This window comes from Triticum dicoccoides, chromosome 3B, assembly GCF_002162155.2.
Source record: "Triticum dicoccoides isolate Atlit2015 ecotype Zavitan chromosome 3B, WEW_v2.0, whole genome shotgun sequence".
Taxonomy (NCBI): Eukaryota; Viridiplantae; Streptophyta; class Magnoliopsida; order Poales; family Poaceae; genus Triticum; species Triticum dicoccoides.
This window is the reverse complement of record NC_041385.1, coordinates 680,562,575-680,574,857: the sequence shown is the minus strand read 5'-3', so window position 1 is coordinate 680,574,857 and position 12,283 is coordinate 680,562,575.

The following is a 12,283-nucleotide window of genomic DNA, read 5'->3' as shown; positions in this document are numbered from 1 at the left end:
ATGCGCGGGCCGGGCGGGCCGGCCTCGGGCCCCGCGGGCCGCGGCAGCGGGACAGGTGGCGCGTGGGGATTGGTTGCGGGCGGCGGCGCGGGCTTCGTCCGGTCCGGGACGGACATGTCCGGCGGGCGAGAGAGGAAAAGATCTAGGGTTTGGGGAATTCATCCGCGAAATTGGACGAGGAGCACATATTTATAGGTAGAGGGAGCTAGGAGAGTCCAAATGGAGCACGGTTTTCGGCCACACGATCGTGATCGAACGACCGAGAGCATGGAGGGGAGTTAGATGGGTTTTGGGCCACTTTGGAAAGGGTGTTGGGCTGCAAACAAAAGAGGCTTTTACGGTTACCCGGTTAACCGTTGGAGTACCAAACGACCTCCAAATGGCACGAAACTTGACAGGCGGTCTACCGGTGCTATACCAAGGCCACTTAGCAAACCTCGGGCCATTCCGAGAAAGTTTAACACCCACTCACAACAAGAGACAAAAGGGGGACGCCGGAGGACAGAGGAGTGCCGGATTGCAAAACGGACAACGGGGAAAATGCTCGGATGCATGAGACGAACACGTATGCAAAATGGAATGTACATGATGACATGATAAAATTCAACACGCAAGAAAATGACATGGCAACAACAATGAATAACTGGCTGACATCTGGCGCATCAAAACCGGGGCGTTACAGAGTGTTAAGGCTCGCGGCCGGTATTTTTATTTTCTGACCTTCACAGATGATTTGAGCAGATATGGGTATATCTACTTGATGAAACATAAGTCTGAAACATTTGAAAAGTTCATATAATTTTAGAGTGAAGTGGAAAATCATCGTAACAAGAAAATAAAGTTTCTACGATCTGATCGTGGAGGAGAATATTTGAGTTACGAGTTTGCTCTTCATTTGAAACAATGCAGAATAGTTTCGCAACTCACGCCACCTGGAACACCACATAGTAATGGTGTGTCCGAACATCGTAACCGTACTTTATTAGATATGGTGCAATCTATGATGTCTCTTACCGATTTACCACTATCGTTTTGGGGATATGCATTAGAGACAGCTGCATTCACGTTAAATAGGGCACCATCTAAATCCGTTGAGACGACACCATATGAACTGTGGTTTGGCAAGAACCAAAGTTGTCGTTTCTTAAAGTTTGGGGTTGCAATGCTTATGTGAAAAAGTTTCATACTGATAAGCTCAAACCCAAACCGGAGAAATGTGTCTTCATAGGATACCCAAAGGAGACAGTTGGGTATACCTTCTATCACAGATCCGAAGGCAAGACATTCATTGCTAAGAATGGATCCTTTCTAGAGAAGGAGTTTTTCTCGAAAGAAGTCAGTGGGAGGAAAGTAGAACTTGATGAGGTAACTATACCTGCTCCCTTATTGGAAAGTAGTTCATCATAGAAATTTGTTCCTGTGACTCCTACACCTATTAGTGAGGAAGCTAATGATGATGATCATGTAACTTCAGATCAAGTTACTACCAAACCTCGTAGGTCAACCAGAGTAAGGTCCGCACCAGAGTGGTACGGTAATCCTGTTCTGGAGGTCATGTTACTAGACCATGACGAACCTACGAACTATGAGGAAGCAATGATGAGCCCAGATTCCGTGAAATGGCTAGAGGCCATGAAATCTGAGATGGGATCCATGTATGAGAACAAAGTCTGGACTTTGGTTGACTTGCCCGATGATCGGAAGGCAATCGAGAATAAATGGATCTTCAAGAAGAAGATTGACGCTGACGGTAATGTTAATGTCTGCAAAGCTTGTCAGAGTAAATGACCACAGGTAGCCCAATCGGCTCCCCCTGGCACTTCAAAAAATATCGGGTCGACTGAGCCCTCAAACGTCCAAGATGCAGGGCCGCCTTCGCCAGGCCGACTGTCCCACCGGCGGCCTACTGGAAGGCGGCAAGGCTCTAAGAGCTCTCTCGAAGAGGGCCGACTCCTAGCAGCCGGCCACTAGAGGGCCGGCTCCTAGCAGGCAGCCTGGCTCATACCCTCGAAGTTTGCACCCACATAACGGCGATGAGACGGGGCGTGGCTACAGTAAAGCCTGCCACCCCCGAATCCCGGAGCAAGTGTGGCCACAGTGCGCCGTACGGGGCCGCCACTCCCCGTCCGGCGCGACACTGTTGCCATGTTGACCATGACACCATCCACGACGGGCTGTCAGTACGGCCAGCAGGCGGTGGGCTCCTCCTGCCAGAGAGACACCAGAAGGCGGTCGAGCTTGACCAGTCGGCCTGAGGGGAGGCCGGCTCCCAGCAGGCGGCCAGCCCCCCGTCCTGGAAGTCTGTGCACCATTAAGCAGACAAGATGGGGTAAGGCTACAGTGAACGCCCGCCAGGCAGCAGCACTGTAGCCATGCTTACCCCGATGAAGCCATCGTCACCAAGAGTAAGGCTACAACAACCAGCAGCCGACAAGACCCCCGACAGTGGGCCCAGCCTGTTGGCCAAGAGGCCGGCAGCCGGCGGGGCCCACCAGTCGGTGGCCCCAGCGGCCGGCGGAGAAGCCGGCGACTACAGACACTGATGGCCTGGACCCACGTCCAGCCGGATTACCGTTGTAGCCCTGGGGGGTAGGCCTATATAAACCCCCAGGGCACCCATGCAAAGGGTTGATCTCTCAGAGGTTTAGACACCACATAGAGAAAAGAGGAGAGCTGGCCTTGCCCTTCTTCTTCCTCTAGCCAAACAGCTCAAGGAGCCTCTTGTAGCTACTTGTTGATCTAGTGATCACGTGCAGACCCCGCAGAGCAGGACTAGGGGTGTTATCTCCACGGAGAGCCCCAAACCTGGGTAAGATTCGCCGGAGTGCATGTCTTCGCCTTATCCCGTTTCCAGGCACCGACGATGTCTTACTGGCTCCCACAATGATAAGCCACCCGTTGGCATATGTTGCACCTACCACCCGACATTTGGCGCCCACTATGGGGCCAGGTGCACCGTCGTCCGTAGACCTGCTCTGGACGGGAACCCTCTTCCTCCCTAGCAAGCGTAGCCAACCAGGCATGCCCGATGGCGCTTGCCCCGACGTGCTGCATGGCGTCGACGATGCCTGTGCAGCAAGCTGCCTCGCCGATCTTCTCGGTGAGGCCCGCCTGTCCGACGAGCCTGCGCCAGGCGCGGGTGCCACCAGCTCCGAGAGCTGCCTCGTCGACTTCCTTGGCAAGATTGACATCGCCAAGGAGCGCACCTCTGATCTGGAGTCGATCGGCTCCACCGACCCGATGCTTGTCGACTCCGACACGGCATCGCTTGACGCCTTCCACACCAATGTGGTGGTCATCGACGACCCTCTTCCCTGAGCCGACAGCAGCAGCAGCATCGTCACGGAGGTGCTGGTCATCAGTCACGGCGCCACCTCCGGCGGAAACATCCGCGACACCCTGCAGACGGTGCTGCACGACCTGTCTGCCCCATCCCGGCCGACACCGACGCTGACGCGTTGGAGGCCCACCGCCTTGCCCTCATCGAGAACGGCAAGAAGATAGCCTCCATGAGACGCCTCACCGAAGCCTACGAGCGCGAGGTTGATCGTGCCACCACCGGCACGCCGCCTGCTGGCAAACCCAGCCGAATTGGCGTTATCAATAAACATGGCGCGGCCATCGCCAACATGCTGGGTGCTGACCGCCCCGTCTACGCCACGCCACTCGAGAACCTGCATGCCGCCCAAGAGGCCGTAGACGAGCTGGATGGGTTGGAAGGCGACGAGCTTCACTGCATGACCAGACGCATCCAACAGTTGATCGACGCGGCCACAGGGCGGCACGAAGCCGGCGCCCGCGCTGAGAGTCCTCCCCCACGCCGAGAGCACGGCGCAACATCTCGGACGCTGACTGTAGGCGGCGCCCACGAGCGAAAAGACAAGGAGTCGACTGCTAGCCACAGCCGGACTCGCCTCACCATCGAGCATGACACAGAAGGCCGCCCCCGATCCGTGGAGTGACGAGGCAACCTGCCTCCTCCTCCGCCCCGCGGGGAGAGATACCCCACCCCGCCGCCTGTCGCGCACCCGACGCTCAGCGGCCAACTAGGCTACCGTGAAGGAATCAGCGAGAATGATGCCCGCCATCGGATCGACCGCCTGGTGCGATCATCCCTGGCGCTAGAAGAAGAAGACGATGTCGGCCCACCCTGTTTCGGCCCTCGCATCCGCGACAAGCCTTTCCCCAAAGGGTTCTCGCTCCCAAGAGACACGCCAAAATACAACGGCTCGGTGAAGCCGGAAGACTGGTTGATAGATTACTCCACTGCAGTCAGCATAGCAAACGACAACAAGTGCGTTGCCGTGAAGTACATCCCTCTCATGCTTCAAGGTACGGCACGCACCTGGCTGAACAGCCTCAAGCCCTACAGCGTCAACAACTGGCTAGATTTCACGAAAGTCTTCATCCACAACTTCACCAGCACGTACAAGCGAGCCCCCAAGCCCCGTCAGCTCTCCCTTTGTGTTCAAGGCCCGACTGAGTCTAGCCGCGACTACCTGACGCGCTGGGCCGAGCACCGCAACTCCCGCGAAGGGGTGCACGAGGTGCAAGCGATAGAGTTCTTCACCGCCGGGTGCCGAGAGGGCACCCTCCTCAAGCACCAATTTCTCTGCGATGAGCCGGCTACACTCGACGAGCTGCTGATCATAGCAGACAAGTACACCATGGCCGACTCCTCAATGAAGACCGAGCTCCGAGTGGACGCCTCTGGAAAGGTGCTTCCTCCAGCTCCAAAAATGTCGGCTGGCGACTCCAATCGACGCCCACACCAGAACAACAACAAGCGCAAGGCTTCCATGCCTCCTTCCACCAGTTGGCAGGTGGCCACGGTCAAAGACGAGCAGCCTGAAGGGCAGCCTATACCCAAGCGACCGAAGGGCGGCAGGCCGGCTTGGCAGCCGGCTTTCTCCTATGAGCAAACCCTTGATGCCCCCTGCAAGTTTCACAGCGGCGCGAAGCCGTCCAACCACATGACCCGGAAGTGCCATTGGCTCACCTGAATCTCCAAGGGCGAAGGACTGCTGCCCCCTCCGCCTGCTGGTCAGCTGCCTCCGGCTCCTCAGCAGCCGCCCGCCCGCCCAGTAGTCGGAGCCGTTCAAGATGAGTTCCCAGACGAGCATGCAACCTACACCAGCTTCACGAGCCAAGCTGAGGACAAGCGCAGCCGGCGCCGACAACACCAAGAAGTCAACGCAGTCGCCTCCAAAGATCCAAAGTTCATGCATTGGTCTGAAAAGCCTATCAGCTGGAGCCAAGCCGATCACCCAGAGGTGATGTTGTCTCCGGGCTCCTATGCATTGGTGTTAGATGCCACCTTCACAACAGAAAGGCGAGCTGCTCGTTTTCCCGAGTTCTGATTGATGGCGGGAGCAGCATCAACATCCTGTACCGTGACACCATGGAGAAGCTGAACATCAAGACGAAGCAACTTTTGCCCAGTCGGACCGTGTTCCATGGCATTGTACCCGGCCTGTCATGCTCCCCAATCAGCAAGGTCAAGATAGATGTCCTCTTCGGAGACAAGGATCACTTCCTTCGTGAAGCAGTCTGGTTTGAAGTGCTGGGTCTAGAGAGCCCTTACCACACTTTGCTTGGCCGACCTGCCCTGGTCAAGTTCATGGTTGTGCCCCACTATGCTTACCTCAAAGATGAAGATGCCGAGCTCCAAGGGCATCATCACCATAGTCGGAGACTACAAGAAATCCTCTGCCTATGCCGCAGCCAGCAGCCGGCTGGCCGAGTCCCTCATGATCGCTGCTGAGAAGAAGATCCTTGACCGGGTTGTGGCCATGGTCGGCAAGCAGCCGGACCTATCACCTGATCCCAAGGAGTCAGAAACTCAGGGCCCCTTCCAGCCGGCCAAGGAAACAAAGAAGATACCTCTGGACCCAGAGCATCTGGAGAGGTTTGCTGTTCTAGGAGCAAACCTGGACAACAAATAGGAAAGCGAGCTCGTTGATTTCCTTCGTGAGAATTGGGACATATTCGCATGGTCCCCCAAGGACATGTCGGGTGTTCCGACGGATTTCGCCGAGCACAAGCTACATGTCCGAGCAGATGCAAAACCAGTCAAGCAGCCCCTCCGCCGACTGTCGGAGGAGAAGAGAAGAATCGTTGGTGAAGAGATAGCCCGGCTTCTGGCAGCCGGCTTCATTATGGAGGTGTTCTTTCCAGAATGCCTAGCCAACCCAGTCCTCGTACTGAAGAAAAACAAGAAATGGCGCATGTGTATAGATTATACCAGCCTCAACAAATCTTGCCCCAAGGATCCGTTCGCCTTGCCTCGGATTGACCAAGTAATAGACTGCACAGCCGGATGTGAGCTATTGAGTTTTCTTGATGCCTACTCAGGTTACCATCAGATCAAGTTGGATCCAGCCGACTGCCTGAAGACCGCCTTCATCACACCATTCGGAGCTTTCTACTACCTGACTATGACATTCGGCTTGAGAAATGTCGGTGCCACTTTTCAGCGTTGCATGCAGAAATGCCTCCTCAAGCAACTTGACAGAAATGCCCACATCTACGTAGACGATATTGTGGTGAAGACGGAGAAGCGCGGTACCCTGCTGGAAGATCTCAAGGAAACATTTGACAACTTGCGCTGATTTCAGATCAAGCTCAACCCTGAGAAGTGCGTGTTCGGAGTACCAGCCGGCCAGCTCCTAGGCTTCCTGGTCTCTGAACGCGGCATCAAGTGCAACCTAGTGAAGATCAAGGCCATAGAAAGGATGGAGATTCCCACCAAGCTTCGAGATGTCCAAAAGTTCACCGGGTGCCTGGCCTCCCTTAACCGCTTCATCAGTCGGCTAGGGGAGAAGGCTCTCCCCCTGTACCAGCTCATGAGGAAATCCACTCACTTCGAGTGGAACGATCAGGGGGACGAAGCTTTTCACAAGTTGAAGAAGATGTTGATCACGCCTCCTGTCCTGGCGGCACCGACTGAGAAAGAGCCCATGCTCCTTTACATTGTCGCAACAAGCCGGGTGGTCAGCACTGTCACCGTGGTTCAGCGCCCGGAAGAAGGCAGAGCTCAGCTGGTCCAGAGGCCGGTGTATTACCTGAGTGAAGTACTGTCAGCCTCAAAGCAAAATTACCCCCACTACCAGAAGATGTGCTATGGCGTATACTTTGCCGCCAAGAAGCTCAAGCCCTACTTTCAAGAACACCCTATCACGGTCGTTTGCACTGCCCCGCTTGCCGAGATCATAGGCAGCCGGGATGCGTCTGGCCGGGTGGCCAAGTGGGCCATTGCACTTGCTCCTTACACCATCTTCTACCAGCCTCGCCCCGCCATCAAGTCCCAAGTGCTGGCCAACTTCCTTGTCGACTGGGCCGAAACCCAGTACCTGCCACCAGCACCCGACTCCACCCATTGGCGGATGCACTTTGACGGATCCAAGATGCGCACTGGCTTGGGAGCCGGCATCGTCCTCACCTCTCCCAAGGGCGACAAGCTCAGATACACGTTGCAAATTCATTTTGCCACCTCCAACAACGTAGCCGAGTACGAGGCGCTCATACATGGGCTCCGGCTGACCAAAGAACTCGGCATCCGCCGGATCCTGTGCTATGGCGACTCGGACTTGGTGCTCCAGCAATCATCTGGCGATTGGGACGCCAAGGATGCAAACATGGTGAGCTACCGCTTCCTCGTTCAGCAACTCAGTGGATACTTTGAAGGGTGTGAGTTTCTCCATGTGCCACGGGCCGACAACGAGCAAGTAGATGCCCTGGCACGAATCGGCTCCACCCGGCAAGCTAAACCAACCGGCGTATCCCTCCAATGCCTCCTCAAGCCGTTTGTCAAGCCATCTCCAGAATCAGACTCCATCTTCATGCCGCCTGACCCTGACGTAGTCGGATCCGACTTGGGGAACTCAGCAGGCGGCTCGGGGACTTCGGCAGGCGGCTTAGGGACTACTGTAGCCCCACCCGGCTCGGGGACTTCAGAACCCGGCCCGGGGACTGCAACAGTCGGCCCGGGGACTACAATGACACAGCAGGCGGTGGCCAACTCCAACTCTTCACCACCCAACCCACCCACCCTGGTCACAGTAGCTGTGTTGGCAATAGAAGAAGTCGCAGCTCCATCATGGGCCCAGCCCATCCTCAACTTTCTGGTGAACAAAGAGCTGCCGACTGACGAGATCTTGGCAAGACAAGTTCAACGCCGAGCCGGAGCATACACAATAGTGAACAGAGAGCTCATGAGGCGTAGTGTCACTGGAGTCTTCCAGCGCTGCATCGAGCCAGAGAAGGGCATTGCAATCCTCAAAGACATCCATCAAGGCGAGTGCGGCCACCACGCGGCCTCAAGATCAATCGTCGCCAAAGCCTTCCGTCATGGTTTCTTCTGGCCAACTGCTTTGGAAGACGCCAAAGAGTTGGTCAAACACTGCAAAGGGTGCCAAGTTTTCAGCTCAAAGCAACACCTACCGGCTTCTGCACTCAAGACCATCCCCCTCACCTGGCCTTTCGCCGTCTGGGAGTTGGATATGGTGGGCCCATTCAAGATAGCATGAGGCGGCATGACACACCTGCTTGTTGCCATAGACAAGTTCACCAAGTGGATTGAAGCGAAGCCAATCAATAAGTTGAATGGGCCGACTGCTGTGACATTCATCGCAGACATCACCACCCGGTATGGCATACCACACAACATCATCACCGGCAATGGCACGAATTTTGCCAAAGGAGCATTGGCACGTTTCTGCGCGACATAGGGCATCCGACTGGACTTAGCGTCCGTTGCCCATCCGCAGTCAAATGGCCAAGTCGAGCGAGCAAACGGCCTCATCCTGTCCGGCATCAAGCCCCGACTGGTCGAGCCATTGGAGTGCTTGGCCGGCTACTGGCTCGAGGAGCTGCCAGTCGTCCTCTGGAGCTTGCGTACCACCCCGAACAAGTCAATCGGTTTCACTCCATTCTTCCTTGTGTATGGTGCCGAGGCTATCATCCCAACTGACATCGAGTTCAACTCACCTCGAGTCACCGTGTACACGGAAGCGGAGGCAAAGGAAGCGCGAGAAGACGGTGTTGACCTGCTGGAAGAGGGCCGGCTGTTAGCACTCAGCCGGTCTGCCATCTACCAGCAGGGCTTGCGTCGTTACCACAACCGGAAGGTCAAGCCAAGATCCTTCCAAGAGGGCGACCTTGTGCTCTGGCTGGTCCAGCGAACAGCCGGCCAGCACAAGCTCTCGACCCCTTGGGAAGGCCCCTTCATCATCAGCAAGGCTTTGGGCAACGACTCCTACTACCTGATCGATGCACAGAATCCCAAGGCATGCAAGAGAGTTGATTCCGGAAAGGAGTTGGAACGACCATGGAACACCGATCTCCTCTGAAGATTTTACAGTTAAAATGTAGTATGTACCATGCTATCTTTTATATTAAGTACAAGACATCGGGCCCTCTGAGGAGCACTCGGGGACTACCCTCTTTTATCTATATGATGAGTATCATGCCTATGAATGTATTACTACATTTGTTCTTCTGTCCGGCACCGGGTTCGACCAGTCGGCCCTGGGACTTGCTGCCTTGAATTATGTTAAGTACCACCTGTAGTCACACAAGTAGTGTGCCTGTACCTAAGCCCTCTCTTGCCAAAAGTCGCAGCTCGCAGAATCGACTGTTTGACTTGCAAGAGTTAAAGGCAGGAAAAGATGCCCACATGAAAAACGGCTAAGGACCAATGGGCTTACATAACACAAGCCGGCTTCCCACCCTGCCAACCAGCTGTTAAGCAGCCGGCTGGACGGCTTCCCACTCACCTTGCGGCAATCTAAGAGAGATAAAGTACTTGCCCTCCCACACGGCCAAGTACTTTCCCAGCCACAGACTACAGAGCAGCTGTCCGGCTGGGAAGGCGGCGACCAAGGGAGGGCGGCAAAGGAAACAACCAGAAAAAGATGTAAAGCAAGCTCAGTTAGAAGTCAAACACATGCAAGATTATATTTACACAAAAGGCCTTCGAGGGCCGGCATTCAACTTAGTCTGAATATACCCCCAGTGGGTGGAACTATGCGAATTTAACAAGTATTGTTCAAAAGACTTAACGAGCAGGAAGACAAAGATAAAGATGGCGGCTCAGGCCAAGGGTGCAACGGGCGAGCTAGGCAAGTCTGTGGAGACGGCGGTGCTGGCTGGAGGAGTGGCCGGCTGGCGAGTCTCGGCTTGATCATCACCAGTGGCAGGCGGCATGGTCGCACGTGCCTCATTGCTGGAGGCACGATCAGGCTGAGGCTGGTTGGATGCTCCACCATCCGGCGCGGCGTCTTCACTGTCCTCTTCCTCCTCCTCTTCACCCTCGTCGCTGGAGTCGATCTCCTCTGCTGAGTCTTCACCATCCGTCGGGTTCAGCCCAAACCACTCCCCCGCAGAGCAGCGCCATCATCGTTCAATTCAGGGACGAAGACGCTGGTGTCGGTGTACTCGGCGATCGCCGAGGCACGCTGGATGATAGCCGTCCGCACCGCCTCCAGCTCTTCATTGGCCTCCTGCCGAAACGTGGTCAGCTGGGACAAGTCCAGCCCGGGATACCATGCTTGGACGAACTCCACCGCCCGCCTGGCGCCTGCCCGGGCTCCAGAAGCCTTCCAAGCCTTAAGGCGGCTAGCCACCACCTCCAGCCAGTCAGTAGTCCGACTGGGGGTGCGGGAAATCACTTCGCTAGGCCAGAGGGCGGAAAGCACCTGGGCTCCAACGCGCTGAAGGCGGCAGATCATGCGGTGAGCCGGCTGAAGACGGGCCTGGATGGCCAAAAGCTGCTCCTCGAGCATCCGGCGTGATCTCTGCACCAGCCTGCCTCTGCACGTCGCGGTGGGCCTCGATGACTTGGCTGGCGGCAATGGAGTAGCCGGGGAAGTACTCTGCACGAAGAAGAAAAGAAAAGAAAAGAAAAATGCAAAGTCAGAAATTGGACCAAGCAGCAAGCGGCAAACAAAGGGACGAAGGGGAAGGCGGCTTACCGTCAACCATGTCTTCAATATGACTATAGCCATCATTCAGCGCCTGCTTTGACCCGGCCCAGCTCCCCGCTTCGGTTTCATACTCGGCTTGGAGGGCGGCCTCGCTATCCTTCACCGCCTTTAGGGCCGCCTTGTAGCTCTCCTCCTGGTCGGCCAACTTCTCAGCCAGGCAGTCGCGCTCCTGAACCGCAACGCTGTACTCGGCCTCCTTGGCACACAGGGTGGTCTGGGCCTCCCCAAGTTGCCGCCGCAGGTCGGCATTGGCCTCTGCAAAGACGGCAAAGAAGAATCAACATTGAGAAAGAAGTCGCTAGAGAAGATCCGGCCCGACTGCTCAGCAGTCGGCCTGAATCTCGGGGACTACACTCAGTGGGTGCGCTGATGCGCTCCCACGAGAGATAGAGGATAGAACACTTACTCTGGCTCTCGGACAAGTCGGCGGTCTTCTGAGTCAGCTCCCAGACCTAGGAGTTGAAGGCGGCCGCGCGAAGGTTATGATAGTCCTGCAAAAGGGATAGGCGAACAAATAATGACAAGTTCTAAGAAGTTCCAAGCCGCCTGCTCAGCAGCCGACACGGAACTCGGGGACTACACCCAGTGGGTGTGTTGACGCGCCCCCACGGAAGAATGCAAGAACGAAAAGCAAAAAAGCGAGAAGCTTACCCGGATGGCTGACCGCGTCGCCAGGAACTCCTGATTGTAGTTCTTCAGGAAGGCGGCCTAAGACTGAAGCCGATTCCGGACGTCTTGTGCCGCCGCATTCAGCACGGCCGTCCCGCCACCCGGCGTCCACCTCGGCGAGCTGACGCTCGCCGTCTCCAGCTGATGGGCCGACGAGCTTGAGCCCTCGGCCTTCTGCAGATCCGGCGCATAAGTTGCCTTCCCTGCGCGCTGGCATGCCAGAGATTGGACCACGAGGTCCTCCCTCGCAGCCGGCTTGCCTCTAGCCGACGGCATAGGAGGTGCGCTGGGTTGCCTGCCTTGCTCCGCTGCAGTCGGCACTGATGGGGCCGCCTCCTTCTCCGGGGCGACGACGTCGCCCTCCTCCCTCTCCATTGCCGGCTGGTCGCCGCCGGCTCCCTCTGGTGGCACCACCAGGATCTCCGGCGGCACGGAGCGGAGGGGGATGACGAGCTGTGCAGGCTGGTTGTGCAAGGTTTCCTCCGCCTGCGCCATGGCTGCAGCGTCCGCCCGAGCCTTGGCCGCCGCGTCAGCCGGCACCCTCGCCGTCTCCTCTGCCTCCTCCTGCACTGCCTTGGCGGCAGCCGCCCTCTGCTGCTCTGCCTCCTACTCCTCACGCGCGTTCTGCT